Source organism: Triticum aestivum, chromosome 4D, assembly GCF_018294505.1.
Source record: "Triticum aestivum cultivar Chinese Spring chromosome 4D, IWGSC CS RefSeq v2.1, whole genome shotgun sequence".
NCBI classification, from domain to species: Eukaryota; Viridiplantae; Streptophyta; class Magnoliopsida; order Poales; family Poaceae; genus Triticum; species Triticum aestivum.
The window spans coordinates 34,572,577-34,583,353 of record NC_057805.1 but is presented as its reverse complement, the minus strand read 5'-3'; positions in this window follow the sequence as shown (position 1 = coordinate 34,583,353).

Below are 10,777 nucleotides of genomic sequence, written 5' to 3'. Positions count from 1 at the left end.
ATGGGCACCGACAGTGCCCAAAGAAACTCTATGGAAGACCTTGTTTCGTTCGTCCCGTCTTCAAACACCAGGCAGTGTGAGGACATAAAGGAGGGAACGATTCTTGCGGGTAAAGTGCACAAGACTCTGCAGAGTGAAAACCTAATCGATTAGCCGTGTCCCCGGTTACGGACATTTGAGCCTCTAAAATTGGAGTATTTCGGAAATCTCAACACCGAACATAATTAATTAATTGATGGGTTATTAATAATTTTGGGTATGAGACATTGGTTGGCGGAACCATCTCATTAACAACCAACATTTTGTAGTAATTGCAAGCAATTCCTTTTTGTTGTAGGAAAAAAATGGCTTTTTTGCAAAAAATATAAAACTTAGAGCCCCACAACCAAATTGCATATAGTGTTAGCATTATTATTGTTGTTCTCTCTATGACTTGCCGGCATATTCAAAATGCTGACCTACACGGCTACAACGTCTTATGTTGCAGAGGAGTTTTCCGACTAGGAGTGAGGCTACGATCCACGCTTGGCGATTACCCTATGGAGTCGGATGGACTCGCTATTCGTCTATGCTTCCGCAGCTTTATTAGTTTATTTCTCATGAGTTGGCCTTCGGCCGAATTTATTATGATGTAATAAAGACTCGATATGAGAATCGTGTAATAAATTCAGGTGTGATTGAACTTTGAATCTTTTCATCAATGTATTGTGTGTGCCAGCATGATCTTGGGATGGTACAGCTACACAGAGACTTGACTGATTTCAGGTCGGGTCGATACAGAGATGGTATCAGAGCACACGCTGACCGTAGGACGTAACCCCTAGGATCGGAAAGCCATAGGAAGAAACTATTTTATTTTATATCCTTATCATTCCGTAATTATCCCCTGTTCATTTCTGACTTCTCTCCGATTTTCAACATTTTAGATGGCCGCCGAGTTCACCCCAGTTCTAGTACCGGAGTTTTGCCAGCCGGATGAGACGATTCTTTTCGGCAAGAAGCTAGTTCAAATCGTGAAGAAGCTGAAGATTGCTCTGCCCTCAATCACCGGGAAGCCTACCAATGCACTTCCGATGGATACCCGCTACAGGATTAAGGTGCACATTCCAGGGAGGACCTTCGGAGGACATTCAGAACCCATCGACTTTGAGTTTACCGCTTTCACTTGGATCCTCGGAAGAGACATGGCGATTTATCATGCACTTGGACATCTCGAGAAGAGTACAGGGCCAAGCTCGACCCATCAGACCTCGCCATGATTTCCCGTAGAGCTAGGAATGGAGATATCATCCGTACTTTGGAGGACGACTCAATTCTTTCATATGTCCAAGACTTGGAGAGTCTCCTCAGGAACCAGGAAATCCAGATGCGCCGAAGCTCAAAGGTACACAGGAGGTTGTTGTTCCGTGAATTGGAACTGGAGGAGAAAGCACGCGCAGACTTCCTTGAACATGAAGAAGAAGTCAAGGATTTTATGGATAGAATGGAGGACCAGGAGAAATATATTGCCACACTGGAGGAAAAGATGGACCTAGGAGAAGACCTTTTTCCGAGTGGAGATGATGGACCCCTTGTGAGCAATGACCAGGATTATGAACAGAGCTCCACCGAAGGAAGCCGCAAGAGGAGGCGCCGCACCAGAGGACGACGCGCCAGAGGATGCCACACTGGAGGACGCAAGGATATTTGATGAAGACATTTAGTCAACTGCCATGTTATTTTATTTTATTTTTCGTCGATCAGTTAGGCCGTTATTTCCGATTAGTCATGAGATTTTGTAATCCGAGATTGAACCTTGTTTGAGATGAATGAATAAATGATTGGTGTGATTATGATTGTGCATTCATATGGGTAGTGCTATTTTCTCATTAGACCCTTGTTCTATTCTAATTTCTCATCCACTCCAAAACACCAGATGCCTCCGAGACATGACCCCGGTTTCAACTTTCCGCCGGAGCTCACCCAGCTAATCCAGCAGTAGAATGCCCTGATGCAGATGCTCATCCAGAACCAGAACAACAACAACAACAACAATCCACCGCCACCACCCCCTGTTGACAACCTAACCCGGTGTAAGACCCACGATGCGGCTATATCTCCCACGTGTCGAGGCACGACTTAGAGGCATAACCGCATTGTGGTTTTTTCGCAAGAAGGGTCATCTTCACACAATCCCATGTAATGAACAAGAATGGGATAAAGAGTTGGCTCACAATCGCCACTTCAAACAATTCATAAATAAATCATACATCAATCAGAGTACACACATAGGTCCGACTACGGAACCAAAAGAAAATAAGACAACCCCAAATGCTTGATCCCCGATCGTCCCAACTGGGCTCCACTACTGATCAACAAGAAACGAAACATAGTAACGACCAGGGTCCTCGTCGAACTCCCACTTGAGCTCGGTTGCATCACCTGCACTGGTATCATCGGCACCTGCAACTGTTTTGGAAGTATCTGGTGAGTCACGAGGACTCAGCAATCTCACACCCGCGAGATCAAGACTATTTAAGCTTATGGGTAGGAAAGGGTAAGGTGGTGAGGTTGCAGCAGCGACTAAGCATATATGGTGGCTAACATACGCAAATAAGAGCGAGAAGAGAAGCAACGGAACGGTCGTCAACTAGTAATGATCAAGAAGTGATCCTGAACTCCTACTTACGTCAAACATAACCCAAAAACTGTGTTCACTTCCCGGACTCTGCCGAAAAGAGACCATCACGGCTACACACGCGGTTGATGAGTTTTAGTTAAGTCAAGTGTCAAGTTCTCTACAACCGGATATTAACAAATTCCCATCTGCCACATAACCGCGGGCACGGCTTTCGAAAGATAATACCCTGCAGGGGTGTCCCAACTTAGCCCATTATAAGCTCTCACGGTCAACGAAGGATATTCCTTCTCCCGAGATGACCCGATCAATCTCGGAATCCCGGTTTACAAGACATTTCGACAATGGTAAAACAAGACCAGCAAAGCCGCCCGATGTGCCGACAAATCCCGATAGGAGCTGCACATATCTCGTTCTCAAGGCAACACTGGATGAGACATCCTACGAGTAAAACCAGCCCTCAAGTTTCCCCAAGGTGGCCCCGCAGTTTGCTCGGTTAGGACCAACACTCGAAGGAGCACTGGCCCGGGGGTGTTAAAATAAAGATGACCCTTGAGTCTGCAGAACCCAAGGGAAAAGGGGATAGGTGGTAGCAAATGGTAAAACCAAGGTTGGGCCTTGCTGGAGGAGTTTTATTCAAAGCAAACTGTCAAGGGGGTCCCATAAATCACCCAACCACGTAAGGAATGCAAAATCAAGGAACATAACACCGGTATGACGGAAACTAGGGTGGCAAGAGTGGAACAAAACACCAGGCATACGGCCGAGCCTTCCACCCTTTACCAAGTATATAGATGCATTAATTAAATAAGAGATATTGTGATATCCCAACATATCCATGTTCCAACATGGAACAAACTTCATCTTCACCTGCAACTAGCAACACTATAAGAGGGGCTGAGCAAAAGCAGTAACATAGCCAAACAATGGTTTGCTAGGAAAGGATGGTTAGAGGCTTGACATGGCAATATGGGAGGCATGATATCGCAAGTGGTAGGTAGCGCGGCATAGCAATAGAGCGAACAACTAGCAAGCAAAGATAGAAGTGATTTCGAGGGTATGGTCATCTTGCCTTAAATCCCGCAAGGAAGAAGAACGAGTCCATAAAGAAGACAAACGGATGTAGTCGAACGAATCCTCACAACTCCGGAACGAAACCGAAGCTAACGAGAGAAGCAAACCGGAAAGAAGCAAACAACATGGTAAACAACCATCACATAAACATGGCATGATGCACAATCAAGTATGATGCATGTCCGGTTTAATGGGCATGGCATGGCAAAGTGCAACAAACAACACTACAAATTAAGTGGAGCTCAATATGCAACGAGTTGCATATTGAGGAAACACCACATTCAAGTTATTTAGTTCGCTCTTGTTTATGTACCGACCATATTAAATGTTATTAAACATGGCAAGGGGTGAAGCATATGAAAACTACCTAGCTAGGCAAGTTTAAATGAGGCCAGAACAACAAACAACAATTCCGGAAAATCCTCATGTCCATATTTTAGATTTGGTACTGTTCTGTCTAAAACCATATTTTATTGTTGTTAAACAGGAAAATAAAGTGCAACACGTTAATCTATGCATTTTCCTACCCCATTTACATATAAAGTTTATTAAATTTGGAGCTACGGTTAAATAGTTATGAAATAAATGATTTTAGCATGGCATTTTAGCAAATTTAAACAAACAGCATGTTTAAACATTTCAAACATGAATGAAAGTAGCATATTATGAAACTAGATAAAATTCTAAGCATTTTACATATATAAATTATTTACAAATGATGCACGGTTGTGGAGTTATTATATGCATGATGTTTAGGGGCTTTTCTGTAAATCTGCACTCTCTGGATAATTGGACAAATTCGCAGAACGGGAAAAAAACATCCACTGGGCTGAAACTTGCTGGGCCAACAGTGTATAGGAGAGGGGCTAGAGGGGGCTGCTCACCCATGGGCTTCGGCCCGGTCGGTGAAGCAGCAGGCCGCGGCAAGGGAGCTGGGCCGGCTTGAGTCAGCGCGCTGGCCCAGGCAAGAGGAGGCAGGGCGCGATCAACGCGAGGCACGGGGGAGCGGGCGCCTCGTCCTCTGCTCGTTACATAAGACCGAGCAACAGAAGCAGCGGCAGGTTCACGGCGATGCAGAAGACGGCGCCGGGGAGGGACTTGGCGAGAAGGCGACCTCCGGCGACAAGTGGGTGGCGGGGACGACGGGATCCGGCGGTGAGACGGCGACCCAGCGAGAACTAAGGCGAGGCAGGGGTCGGGGCGTGTCTCGTCCTCCAGCTCGAAGCAGAGGATGCAGGGGAAGCAGAGGCCGGCGGCGAGGGATGCAGGGTCGCAAGGCGTCGGCGCTCGGGCAGACGGGAGGAGCGGGCGCGAGGGCTTCCCTCCCTGGAACAAGGCGGAGGCGATGGGAACCTCCAGGAGATCGGGGCGGCAGGCTCCTGCAAAACGGCGGCGTCGCGACACCATCAGAGGGAGCGAGAGAGAAGAAGTGGAGGAAGGAAGGAGAGGGGCGACGGGGCTGGTCCTACTGGTGGTCCGGAGCGAGCTGTTCATGGCGGCTCGACTCCAGGGTTCGGCGGCCATGGCAGGCGACGGGTGCCTGCGAGAAAAAGAGAGAGATGCTTAGGAGGAGGAAGGAACCAGGAGAAAAAGAAGAGGCGAGGGCGTGAGGCAGTTCTTGGTGGACGGCTCACCGACGGGTGGCGCAGGGTGGAACTCCGGCGCGAAAATTGCGGGAGGTGGTCGGAGGCTGCGGTGGTGGTTGGTTGGGTGGAGAAAGCGATGAGGATTTTTGGATCGGGAGGAGATCCCGAGGAAGAAGGTAGGTAGGTGGCGGCGGGTAGGGGGATGGATGGGACATTGCTCCTAAAATTTAGGGTTAGGGTCTAGTTTATATAGCAAGGGGATTAGGGCAGGGTTAATTTGGATCCTCCGATCATAATCGGGCGGTCGAGAAAAATAAGCTAGGAGAGTCCAACAAAGAAAACGGTGATGTTTTATAGATGTTTGGTGATGATCCGGTTCCATTGGTAACGACAGCCGGGTTCGGGTTCGGGGAAGTTTTCGGACACGGGCGAGGGGTCGATGCACTGTGCAGAGAGGTTCAAATGGCCGGACAACAAAAGAACAGTTGGCCTCGAAAGGGGCAACGAAGGCAACAGGGAGAAGCGGGAACTACGAATGGACGCGAGTTTTAAGAAAACATGCGGATGCGATATGCATGATGACATGATGAAATGCAACAGGCAAAAATAAAACACACGGCGACAACAAAATACATGGAAGTCTTCTGGAGCGTCGGTCTCGGGGCGTTACACCCGGTTCCTAAGGCTGAATCCGCCGGTGTTCTCTAGCAGCACTGAGCCGATTGTGGCCGATGATTGGCTCCGCAAGGTCGGAAGGGAGTTAGCCACTGCTGGATGCACAGATGCAGAGAAGGTGCGGTTTGCCGCACATCAGCTTGATGGACCTGCAGCCTCTTGGTGGGAGAACTACACCGCCACTTATCCGGTCGCCACCATGACATGGGATCAGTTCCAGCAAGCTTTTCGCACCGCTCATGTCTCAGCTGGAGCCATGAGTCTGAAGAAGCATGAGTTCCGCAACTTACGCCAGTGGAACCATACTGTGGGGCAGTACGTGGATGAATTCAACAAATTATCTCGCTATGCCCCAGATGATGTGGCCATAGATGCCGCAAAGTAGGAGAAGTTTCTCGAGGGACTCAATGATGAGCTGGGAATGCAACTAATGGTGGCTACCTTCAACAACTACCAGGAGCTGGTAGACAAGGCCACCATACTCGAAGGCAAGCAGCATCAGATTGATAGCCACAAGCGGAAATATGGCCAGGGAAAGTACAACTCCGGAGCTCAGCAGAAGCCCCGCTATGCCCCATACTCGGGAGGACATACCCATCACACCCATGGAGGACATAATCATGGAGGACATAACCATGGAGGGAATGGGAACAATCGCAACCACGACAACAACTCCAAGTCAGGCAATGGAGGCAATGGCAACCAGCACCGTCCTGCTCCGGCTTAGAAGGATCTGAGTCATATCACTTGTTTCAAGTGCCAGAAGACAGGACACTATGCTACCGATTGTCCGGAGGCCAAGCAGAGGAATGGAAACGGAAACGGCAATGGAAGCTCAGAAAAGAAGCCCAACCCTTTTCCTCATGCTCAGGTGAATCACATTGACGTGGAGGACGTCTATGATCAGCCAGAAACTGTGGTTGGTAAGTTTTTATTAAATTCACGTCCAGTATTGGTACTGTTTGATTCTGGTGCAACACATTCATTCATATCAAGGGTAGTTGTGGAAAAGTACGGGTTGCCCACTAGAACCCTTAGAACCCCTCTTCAGGTCACTTCCCCCGGAGGAGAGATGACGACAGGCTTAGGCTGTCATTCGACCCTCAGCATCGGAAATCATGATTTTCCCGCAGACCTCGTAGTATTGGAATCCCAGGGATCTGACGTGATCCTAGGCATGGATTGGTTGACCAAGTTTGAAGGAAACACCGACTGTGCCTGCAAGACAATTTTGCTCACCACCCCAGAGCAGAAGAGGATCAAGTATGTATCCAGACGCACACCGATAAAGAATCAGGTGAATTCCCCCATGGGTGTTGTTCAGGAGGAAGTGCCCGTAGTGCAAGATTTTCCTGATGTATTTCCAAAGGAATTGCCAGGAATGCCACCGGACAGGGACATTGAGTTTTTGATTGAGTTATTGCCCGGCACAGCCCCAATATCCAAGAGACCTTATCGGATGCCCCCGAATGATTTGGAAGAGATCAAGAAGCAGATCAAGGAATTATTGGAGAAAGGATATATTCGCCCAAGTTCGTCACCTTGGGGAGCCCCAGTTCTTTTGGTAGAGAAGAAGGATGGAACCTTGAGAATGGTTGTGGATTATCGTTCATTGAACGATGTGACCATCAAGAACAAGTACCCTCTGCCGATGATTAATGATTTATTTGATCAGCTAGTTGGAGCCAAGGTATTCTCCAAGATCGATCTTCGATCAGGGTATCATCAGTTGAAGATTCGTGAACAAGATATACCCAAAACAGCTTTCACCACCAGGTATGGTTTATATGAGTATACCGTAATGTCATTCGGATTAACTAATGCCCCTGCGTATTTTATGAGCATGATGAACAAGGTATTTATGGAATATCTGGACAAGTTTGTCGTGGTATTCATCATTGACATATTGGTTTTCTCCAAGAGCGAGGAAGAACATAAGGAACATTTATGTCTAGTTCTAGAGAAACTCCGAGAACATCAGTTATATGCCAAGTTCAGCAAATGTGAATTTTGGCTGAAGGAAGTCGGATTCTTCGGACATGTTATTTCAGGAGAAGGAATAGCAGTCGACCCCACCAAGGTTGAATCGGTCACCAACTGGCAGTCCCCCACCTGAGTCGAGGAGATCTGTAGTTTTCTCGGACTCGCAGGATATTATCGGAGGTTTATCGAGAATTTCTCCAAGATTGCCAAGCCCATGACTGAGCTGTTGAAGAAGGAAGCCAAGTACATTTGGACCGAGGATTGTGAAGCTAGTTTTCAGGAGCTGAAGAAACATTTGGTTACAGCCCCGGTGCCCATTTTGCCGGATATACAAAAGGATTACCAGGTATATTGTGATGCTTCTCGTCAAGGACTCGGAGGAGTGCTCATGCAGGAAGGAAAAGTTGTAGCTTATACCTCCAGACAGCTACAACCCACGAGATGAATTATGCCACACACGATTTGGAGTTAGCAGCCCTAGTGCACGCACTCAAGACCTGGAGACATTTCCTTGTCAAAAATAGTTGTGATGTTTACACGGATCATAAGAGCTTGAAGTATATTTTCACGCAAAAGGAGTTGAACCTCAGGCAGAGGAGATGGCTTGAATTGATCAAGGACTATGACATGAGATTGCATTATCACCCAGGGAAGGCAAATGTTGTAGCAGATGCCTTGAGCCGTAAAAGCTATGTGAACACCCTCATAGCTGGAGGATTACCTCAGGAATTAGCCGACGATCTCAGAGAGCTCCGACTGGAGATAGTACCAAGAGGATTTGTCGCCACCTTGGATATACAGTCCACTTTGACCGAAAGAATTCGAGAAGCCCATAAGACGGACAAGGAAATTGCAGAGATAAAGGAAAAGATGAGTAACGGAAAGGCTAAAGGTTTTCGTGAGGATGAGCACAGAACATTATGGTTTGAGGATCGTATCTATGTGCCCAATGACCCAGAGGTCAGGAAGTTAATTCTTCAGGAGGCCCATGATTCACCGTACTCGATTCACCCAGGCAACACCAAGATGTATCTGGACTTGAAGGAAAGTTTCTGGTGGATAGGTATGAAGAAGGATATTGCCGAGTATGTAGCAGTATGCGATGTTTTTCAGCGAGTAAAGGCGGAACATCAGAAGCCGGCAGGGTTACTTCAACCTCTGCCGATACCCGAGTGGAAATGGGAAAAGCTTGGAATGGATTTTATCACAGGATTACCCAGGACCCGTTCAGGTTATGATTCTATCTGGGTAGTGGTTGATCGCTTGACCAAGGTAGCTCATTTCATTCCCGTGAAGACCACATATACCAGCGCTAAGTTAGCCAAGATATACATGACCAGGATCGTATGTCTGCATGGAGTTCCGAGGAGTATCGTGTCATATAGAGGAACACAATTTACCTCAAAGTTTTGGAATCAGTTACATGAAACTTTGGGTACGAGGCTGGAGTTCAGTACAACATTTCATCTGCAGACATATGGACAGACCGAGAGAGTCAACCAGATTCTGGAGGACATGTTGAGAGCCTGTGCGCTAGACTATGGGTCTAGCTGGGATGACAACCTGCCATACGCAGAGTTCTCGTACAACAATAGCTATCAGACCAGTCTGAAGATGGCCCCTTTCGAAGCTCTATACGGAAGGAGGTGCAGAACACCATTACTGTGGGATGGTGTTGGAGACCGAAATTTTTTTGGTCCTGATCTTATCAGAGACTCCGAAGAGAAGGTCAAGCTGATTCGAGACCGACTTAAGATAGCCCAGTCGAGACAGAAGAGTTATGCCGACAGTAAACGCAAGGAGATAACGTATGAAGTTTTAGACCGAGCATATCTCCGTGTATCCCCACTTTGAGGAATCAAGAGGTTTGGTGTTAAAGGAAAATTAGCACCTAGGTTCATTGGCCCCTACAAAATCCTTGAACGCAGAGGAGAAGTTGCATACAAGCTGGAATTGCCGGAAGGATTGTCAGGAGTTCACGATGTCTTCCATGTTTCCCAGCTGAAGAAATGCCATGCTGAGATGGCCGATATTCCCTTGAGAGACACAGTGCCCCTAGAGGCCATACACCTTGACAATGATCTGACTTATGAGGAGAAACCCGTCAGAATTCTCGAGACTGCAAACAGAGTTACCCGCAGCAAGATCACCAAGTTCTGCAAGGTTCTGTGGAGCCACCACTCCGAGGAGGAAGCCACTGGGAGCAAGAAGAAGATCTTCGTCGAGACCACCCGCACCTACTTGCTAGCCAACCCGAATCTCGAGAGCGAGATTCATCTTAAGGTGGGTAGGTTTGTAACATCCTGCATTTTGTTTGAATTGAGTGGCATTTGGAAATTACAGAGGCATTTTGAGTTATGGTTGAATTTGGATTCAAATTGGTAATTGAAATTTATTTCAAAAATACCTGACAAATACTTGTGCAAAAGTATGAGAGGAGCAAACATGACACTCCAAAAAATGTTAGAAGAAAATATTGCCAAAAGGTTTGAATTGAAATTTGGAATTTGCAGAAAATGTTTTTTTAGTTTCTGTTTCGCCTCTGGAAAAATGTTCACGTTGTAAGATTTATTTTTATGACTTTATTGATATATATATGTCCAATATAAAAATACTATAGGTTTCTCTATAATTAGTTTTCTCTCTCTGTGGTAATTCAAAAAAAGGAAAAACCCCCCGCGCCCCAGTCGCCGAGGCCGCAACCCACCAGCGCCGAAGCCGCCAGCCCAGCGTAGCGCCCGCGCCCGAATCCTCTCCCGACCGGTCGCCCGATCCCTCTTCCCTCTCTCCCTCTCACTGACTGCGGGACCCGCCCTTCTCTTTCCCCCTCGCGCACGCAATG